At 41.5% G+C, this 8,909-nt stretch overlaps 1 pseudogene; it reads left to right on the forward strand.

The window, feature by feature from the left end:
- Positions 1-5,228: 5,228 nt before the first annotated feature.
- LOC100977004 (tubulin beta chain-like) lies at positions 5,229-6,704 on the forward strand (annotated as a pseudogene).
- The last annotated feature ends 2,205 nt before the right edge of the window (positions 6,705-8,909 follow it).

The raw sequence follows: 8,909 nt of genomic DNA on the forward strand, positions 1-8,909 counted from the left end.
CCACCTGTCTCAGCCTCCCAAAGTGCTGGGATTACAGGCATGAGCCACTGCACCCTGCCTCTTTGAATAAACTTTCTATTCCTTGCTTTTGCTCAGCTTCCTCTTGAACACCAGTAATTCTTAGATTTACTATTTCAATGTGATTGTCTATATCTTATAGGCATGCTTTATTACTTTTCATTCTTTTATCTCATCTGTGTATTTTCCATTAGCCTGTCTTTAAGCTCACTGATCTCTTTCTCTGCTTGATGCATCTGCCACTGAGAGCCTCTCATGAATTTTTGTTCAGCAGATATACTTCTTAGTTTTAGGATTTCCGTTTGATGTTTTTAAAAAATCATTTCAATCTTTTTCCTTAAATTTATCTGATAAATTTCTTAATTGCTTTTCTGTATTATTTTGTATATCACTGAATTTCCTTAAAAACACTACTTTGGGGCTGGGTGCAGTGGCTCACGCCTGTAATCCCAGCACTTTGGGAGGCTGAGGCGGGCAGATCACAAGGTCAGGAGTTCGAGACCAGCCTTGCTAACATGGTGAAACCCCGTCTCTACTAAAAAAATACAAAAGTTAGCAGGGTATGGTGGTGGGCACCTGTAATCCCAGCTACTCGGGAGGCTGAGGGAGGAGAATCACTTGAACCTGGGAGGCAGAGATTGCAGTGAGCCGAGATCGTGCCATTGCACTCCAGTCTGGGTGACAAGAGCAAGACTCTGTCTCAAAAAAAAAAATACTATTTTGGATTCTTGATCAGAGAGTCCACCTATCACTGTTTAGTTAGTGTTGGCCAGTGGCTTCTTGCTTTGTACACTCGGGAAGATTATAGTTTTTTTGTTTGCTGTTTTTTCTTATGAATGTACATCTACGTCTCTGCATTAAAGGATTAGTTATTCATTCGAATCTTCTCTATCTGGCTTGTTTTATTTTCTATTGGGTGTGTTAGAGATTGTTTGCAATTTACCTTGAATATCCTTTTTGCTATGTCACTACCTCCTTTTTGGCACTAGATGGCACCTTAATCCCAGGTTTGCCTCAGCTCTAGCAACCATTCAGAGCACTTCTTGTGCCAGATGAGGGAAGTCCTAAAGGGAATACCAGGGAAGCTTGGCAAGGCTAGCTAGGGATTTGTGGTCTGAGAACCTATGAAATAGCTCCTACAGCATGGTGTTACTGAACAGCCACTGTGATTTGGCATCTCCTTTGGCTAAATAACTAAATTTCCCAGGCTGGGGATACTAGTTGCAACCTAATCTCTTTGTTTCTGGTGTCCTCAGGAGTTTTTCTCCCTTAAGGCACTGGCTATACTTCTTGTGGGTGTCTTCTGCCTGGAATCCCAAGATGATGGGAAAGCTGGTTGTCTTCCTTAATCTTCTTCTTCTTCATCTTTTTTTTTTTTTTTTTGGTCTAGTAAGATTTAATAGTGAAAAATTATCTGCACACTTGGTGTCTGGCAGATTTGTGCTAGGATGTCAGGAATATAAAAGTCTTACTCTTTTATGTCTGCATGGATTTTTTCACTTCTCCATTATTTCAGTAACTATCTTATTCACATATTTGAGTTCTGTGATATTGCTGATGATAATCTTGGTGCTGTGCATTTGTTTAAGATTTCCTGTGGGTCAGGAAGTGGAAACCAGCTTGCTTCTACTCAGCCTTTTTGGTGATGTCACTGCCCTTATGAATTTTGAAAGCTTTACTGTGAAGGGTGTTAAATGAGTAACATGTAGTAAGGTATTTGTAGACACATACTTAAAAGATATTTCTAAGATGTTGCTGGAAAAATGAATTTGTAAATGTATTAATTTAGTGATTTCAAGTGTTTACCCAATTGCAAATATATAATAAAATGTTTAAATATGTTTATTTAAAGAAGTTCCTTACTATACCTCTTAAAATCTTTGTTGTGAAGAGTGTTCTTCTAGTAAGTGGATATGTGTGTGAGGTTGTAGACACTTACATTAAAGATAATTCTAATAATGTTATTTATTAGATGAGTTGGTTACTATGTTAACTCATTGAGTGCAAGTGCTTACCACATTATAAAGTATGCAATAATGTGTTTAAACGTGTTTTAAAAGATGCTTTTGTTATTCATTTTAAGAGCTTTGTAATGAAGAGTGTTATTTCAGTGAGTGGATGTAATACTATGTAGGGAATAGTTAGTAGACACATGCCTAAAAGATGATCTAAGTATGTCATTGATAAAATGAGTTGGTGACTATGTTAATTCAGTGAATGCAAGTATTATCAAACTGGAATGTATGTAATAGAGTGTTTAAACATGGTTCTTTAAAGATTTTTCTTACCACACATTTTATTTTATTTATATATATATATTTTGAGATGGAGTCTCACTCTGCCACCCAGGCAGGAGTGCAATGGTGCAATCTTGGCTCACTTCAACTTCCTCTGCCCCCCAGGTTCAAGTGATTCTCCTGCCTCAGCCTCCCGAGTAGCCGGGACTACAGGTGGATGCCATCAGGCTCGGCTAATTTTCTTTGTACTTTTAGTAGAGACAGGGTTTCACCATATTGGCCAGGCTAGTCTCGAACTTCTGACCTCAGGTGATCTTCCCGCCTCAGCCTCCCCAAGTGCTGGGATTACAGGCGTGAGCCACCGCGCCCAGCCTCTTTCCATGCATTTTAAAAGCTTTGTTCTGAAAATTGTTACATCAGTGAGTGAATGTGGCTCACTGTAAAGTGTTTATAAGCACATGCTTAAAAGATGATTCTAAAAATGTTACTGATGAGTTGATAATAGTGTTAATTCAGTGAATGTAAGTATTAATTAAATGCAAGTGTTTGCCAAATTATAAAGTATGTAATGAAGTCCTTAAACATGCTTATTTATAGATTTTTAAAATTATGCACTTAAAAATCTTTCTTGTTAAGTGTGTTATGTTAGAGAGTACGTCTAATATTTCACTACATACACCTCACTAGGTTTGCAGGCACATGTTAAGAAGATAAAACTGATAATGTCACTTAAAATATATGTTGTTAACTGGATTAATTCCGGGAATTTAAGTGTTTAATAAGCTATCATACATGTGTGAAGTGTTTAAGCATTTTTTTTTTTTTTTTAGACAGAGTCTCACTCTGTCACCCAGGCTGGAGTGGTGTGCGATCTCGGCTAGCTGCAGCCTCTGCCTTCTGGGTTCAAGCAATTCTCCTGTCTCAGCCTCCTATAGCTGGGACTATAGGTGCCCGCCACCACACCTCGCTAATTTTTGTATTTTCAGTACAGATGGGGTTTCACCATGTTGGCCAGGCTGGTCTCAAATTTCTGACCTCAGGTGATCTGCCCCACCTCGGTCTCCCAAAATGTTGGGATTACAAGCATGAGCCACCCTACCATGGCCAACCAAGCATATTTTTTAAAAGATGTTTCTTTCCATTGCATTTTGGGTAAGAAACATTCTATGGCAAAAAGCTTTTATTTTAATGAGTGGATCTAACGTATGTAATGTATGTAGTGAAGTGTTTATATGATGAAAGATAAATCTAAGAATGCTACTTAAAAGATGTGTTGTTAACTGTATTAATTCAGTAAATTTAAGTGTTTACCAAGCTGTATAGTATACAATAATGTGTTTAAATGTGCTTCTTTAAAGATATTTGTTACCAGAGAGGGTAATGTCAGCAAGTTGTTAGAATAGAAACTGTCTCACTCTACTTACTTCCACAGAAATTCAACTAACAATTTTCCACAGTTTAGAGTATCTTTGTAAATATCCCAGAACTTGAGAATGAATCTGAGACATCTTCTTGAACTACAGACCGAGAGAAGCCATACATAAAGCATAAGAGGAATGATTTCACTTTGACCAAGTTGCTCTTCTCCCAAAACTGCACAGTGCCACACACAGTGTTTTCCAGTAACCATGTTATTTTTTCAGAGGGAGAAAAAAATTGGAGGTGAATATTTAGCTTTCCTATTATTCTGGGGCCATTCACAGGAGATACCATCTTGTCTCACCTCATGGGACATATTGGAGGGTATTAGAGGAGCTGGTCCTACCCTAGCCTACGTGTTTTTCCAGCCCAGTACCATTTTATCTCACCAATACTCACACTGACCCCAGGACATCCTGAAGGCTCAGATCTAGCCTTTCTTCCTCTTTGCAAAAAGACCTTTCTCTACCCAGACATACAGGGACACCATTTTATACACCCACCTTAGGTGTTCTAAGGAAAAGCGCTTATCCTGATTGACATATCTGTGAAAAGTAAACAACTTTCCCAGTGGAAGGTGACAGAATTTGGGCTGCTCTGATTAAAATTCTCTGGCTTAGTGCTTGCTACAGGTGTAGGGTCAGATAGAAATTGCAGGGAAAGATTACTGTTGCCGTTTTGGTTCCCTCCCCTGCCAGTAGGTGAAAAGCTAGCCCTATGGCCTGTAGTATAAATATAAGCGCATCTGTGTGTGTTTGGTGTGTGTGTTTGCATTATGTTTATTACATGCACATTTATACAAACATGTATTTATATATTTATGTATGCATAAATGTATATTTTTATGTTATTACATATAAGATCTATATTTTATTATTTATAATATATATGAATTTCTTCCTGCTTGCATGCAAAGGCACCACCACAAACTGGCAGACAGTGCTACAATGTCGTATGTATAAATATTTATATTTTAATTTCTATTTATTTATATGTTGATGATATATTTGTAAGTGTTTCCTATTTCATTTAAAATGTATGCATTTATATGTGTGTAGATATTAATTTCCAGTTATGGTTTTACTTGTGCCCTGTATGCTTAAACATTCCAGACTGATCAATTGTGCTACATTGTTTCCTGAGACTACAGATTCCAACACGCCAAGACCCGGCTGAGCGGGAAGATGCGGCTATACATTGGACTTTACGTGTCAGGGCCATCTCTTCCCTTGGCATTTGGGAAAAGTTCACTTCTCCTATAGGAGGGAGCAGAGAAACTTGGCTGACTGTTTCAGGGTAAATGAAGGAACCAAATGTCTACGGAACCTGGTAATATTAGGCAGTCTTCCATTCAAGTCCTATTTGGACACTGTCTCTCTGAAATTTTAAGAACAGAAAAGCTCTCAGAACCTTCCTGCCACCATGTTCGCACCTCACTGCTCCAGCCTCTGGGGCACATTCTATCCTTTCGGCCTGCGACTAGCAGCAAAAAAAATTACATATTTTCTTGCTCCATACACACCTTGAGGTGAGCAAAAAAATTAAATTTTAACCATGAAGGAAATTGTGCACATCCAAGCCAGTCACTGTGGCAACCAGATCGGTGCCAAGTTCTGGGAGGTGATCAGTGATGAACATGGCATCAACCCACCGGCACCTACCACAGGGACAATGCCCTGCAGCTGGACCGCATCTCCGTGTACTACAATGAAGCCACAGGTGGCAAATATGTTCCTCATGCCATCCTGGTGGATCTAGAACCTGGGACCATGGACTCTGTTCACTCAGGTCCTTTTGGCCAGATCTTTAGACCAGACAACTTTGCTTCTGATCAGTATGGGGCAGGCAACAACTGGGCCAAAGGCCACTACACAGAGGGGGCTGAGCTGGTTTATTCGGTCCTGGATTTGGTATGGAAGGAGGCGGAGAGCTGTGACTGCCTTCAGGGCTTCCAGCTGACCCACTCACTTGACTGGGACACAGGCTCTGGAATCGGCACTCTCCTTATGAGCAAGATCCAAGAAGAGTACCCTGATTGCTTCATGAATACCTTCAGTGTGGTACCTTCACACAAGGTATCTGACACCGTGGTTGAGCCGTACAATGCCACCCTCTCCGTCCATCAGTTGGTAGAGAACACTGATGAGACCTATTACATTGACAATGAGGCCCTCTAGGATATCTGCTTCCGCAATCTGAAGCTGACCACACCAACCTACTGGGATCTGAACTACCTCATCTTAGCCACCATGAGTGGTATCACCACCTGCCTCCACTTCCTGGCCAGCTCAGTGCTGACCTCTGCAAGTTGGCAGTCAACATGGTTCCCTTCCCATATCTCCATTTCTTTGTGCCTGGCTTTGCCCCTTTCACCAGCCGTGGAAGCCAGTAGTATCAAGCTCTCACCATGCCCCAACTTACCCAGCGGGTCTTCGAAGCCAAAAACCTGATGGCTGCTTGTGACCCCCGCCACGGCCAATACCTCACCACGGCTGCTGTCTCCAGTGGTCGGATGTCCATGAAGGAGGTCAATGAGCAGATGCTCAAAGTGCAGAACAAGAACAGCAGCTACTTTGTGGAATGGATCCCCAACAACATCAAGACAGCTGTCTGTGACATCCACCTCATGGCCTCAAGATGGCTGTCACCTTCATCGGAAACAGCACTGGCATCCAGTAGCTCTTCAAGCGCATCTCAGAGCAGTTCACTGCCATGTTCTACCAGAAGGCCTTCCTCCACTGCTACACAGGCGAGGGCATGGACGAGATGGAGTTCACTGAGGCTGAGAGCAACATGAACAACTTCGTCTCTGAGGATCAGCAGTACCAGGATGCTACCACAGAAGAGGAAGAGGATTTCAGTAAGGAGGCTGAAGAGGAGGCCTAAGGCAGAGCCCCCCATCACCTCAGGCTTCTCACTTGCCCTCAGCTGTCTTACTCAACTGCCCCTTTCCTCACCCTCAGAATTTGTGTTTGCTGCCTCTTTTTTTTTTTTCTGGGGGGTCCAGAATGGTGCCTAGCACATAGTAAGTGCTCAATAAACACTTATTTGTTGAAAAAAAAAGAACAGAAAAGATGCAGAAGTTTTTTGGCTTGCATGGCCATACACTTCTCAGAATACCCTTGGTGACCCAAAGGTTGGCTGGACACTGACCAGTGCTTCTGGACCAGGGCTACATGCCTGGCTTAGAAACTCCAGGCCCTCCGTAGCTTTCTGGCTCGTGCATGCGCAGTTCTTATCTGCCATCAGGGACTCATCTCACCTACTCTGGTTTGAGCACAGGCATCATTCATTCACCTGGGGTGGCAGGGTCCAACAGTCTGCCTCTAACCTAGTTTTCTTTTTCTAACACCTACTTTGGCATCCAGAAGTGTTTGTCAAGCCAGACATCTGTATTTCATGCTTCTCAAACTTGTGGAGGAGGCCTCAGATACCTGGCTTTTCCGGTGTCTCCAATTCAGAGATTCTTTGGTACTGCCCTGTAGGGTTCTCTAGAATCAGCTGGAAACAGCCAGAATAGAATTACTCAAGACTGTGTAGCCTTTGGCTTCTGGGGCCATTTTCCTGGCTCCGAAAAGCTCTCAGTGTCTCGCATTGCAGTTCAACCCTGGCCTGGTGTTGCTCTGGCCTGATACCGTCTTAGCCCAGCACATCCCCAGGTCTCGACCTAGCCTTTCCAACTCTCTGTGAAAAGCTTTTCCTTCACAGAGTGAAGTGTCATACTGGGACACCATTGTATGCACCCACCTCAGGTGTTCCAAAGAAGGGCCCCTATCCTGATCAAGAGGTTGTCTAGAAGTGGACAGTTTTCCCACTGTTGGGTGATGCTGCTTGGGCTGGATCTGGTTTAAGCCTCTGGCCTGGTGTTTGCCATTAGTGTAGGGTCACATGAAACCTGCATGGAAAGACTTCTGTGGCCTTTTCAGCTTCTTTTATTGAGACAATCTTATGGCATCTAGTTTAGATGTAAGTGCATCTGTGTGCATTTCAGTGTGTTTGTGTATTTCTCTGCACTATGTGTATTTTATACATATATTTTATATACACATATACATTTATTATATATACATCTGTCATTATAGGTAATATCTATGTTTATTTTTAAATATATATTTATGAAAAAATATGTTTTTATTTCTTTTGTATGCAGAAATACCACCACCAACTGGCAGACAACTCTACAACACTGTATGTATAAATACCTCTTTTAATTTTATTCATTTATGTGTTGATGTGTATATTCATATATGGTACCTATTTCTTCATACACAAAAATATAGGCATTTATGTGTGTGTATATATATTTATTTGTCATTTTATCTTTGCTTGTGTGCCATGTATGGGTGAAACACTTTAGACTGACCGATTATGCTATACCGTTTCTTGAGGTCAGTGACTTCAAAACACTGAGATCTCACTGAGTGTTGTTTTCTCAGTCGTGTAAAAGATGCAGCTGTTTATTTGACTTCAGGTGTGAAGGCCATTTTTCATCCTTTGCCATGTGAGAGAAATCCTCCTCCTGCCCTAGGAGAGCAGAGAGAATTGACCGGCTGTTTCATGTCAAATAGGAAAGCCAAAAGCCTATGGGACGTGGTAGTTCTTTTATTTCAAGTCCTATTTGGTCACTACCTCTCTGAGCTTCTAAGAACAAGAGAGATGGGGTATTTTTTGGCTTACTTGGCCATACACTTCGTAGCCTAGCCTTAGTGATCCCATGGCTAGATAGAAAGCTAACTTTGCTTTTGGCCCAAGACCACATGCATGGTCTAGGGCCTCAGAGCTTTCCTTAGGTTCCTGAATTACACACAAGCACAATTCACATCACCATGATGGACCTACTTTACTCCACAAACTGGGCCCTATATTGGGGACAAGCATCATTCATTCATCTGGTGTGGCAGGGTCCAAGAATCTGCCTCCCCTTCACTACTGATGTTTACTGTTTGTCATTCTCCATCCACTGTACCCACCCCCCACTCCTTAATGGCAGCTATCAATTTCCAACTGCCCATGCTGAATTTGGAGAGAGCCCAGTCTCTCTTCCCCATTGCAAGACTCACATAGAGTGATCCCTTACCTATCAAAATGGCTCTGAATAAAGTCTTCCTTGCCACATTTTAAAAAGGGTCATAGAATCATTTTTTAACACATGGTAAACTTTATGGGATTTTTTGTCTTTGTTATTTTTTTAAACCACAGGAAAAACTCTGTGAAATTCTTAAAGAAGTCACAATG

This window comes from Pan paniscus, chromosome 6, assembly GCF_029289425.2.
Source record: "Pan paniscus chromosome 6, NHGRI_mPanPan1-v2.0_pri, whole genome shotgun sequence".
In the NCBI taxonomy this organism is placed as follows: domain Eukaryota; kingdom Metazoa; phylum Chordata; class Mammalia; order Primates; family Hominidae; genus Pan; species Pan paniscus.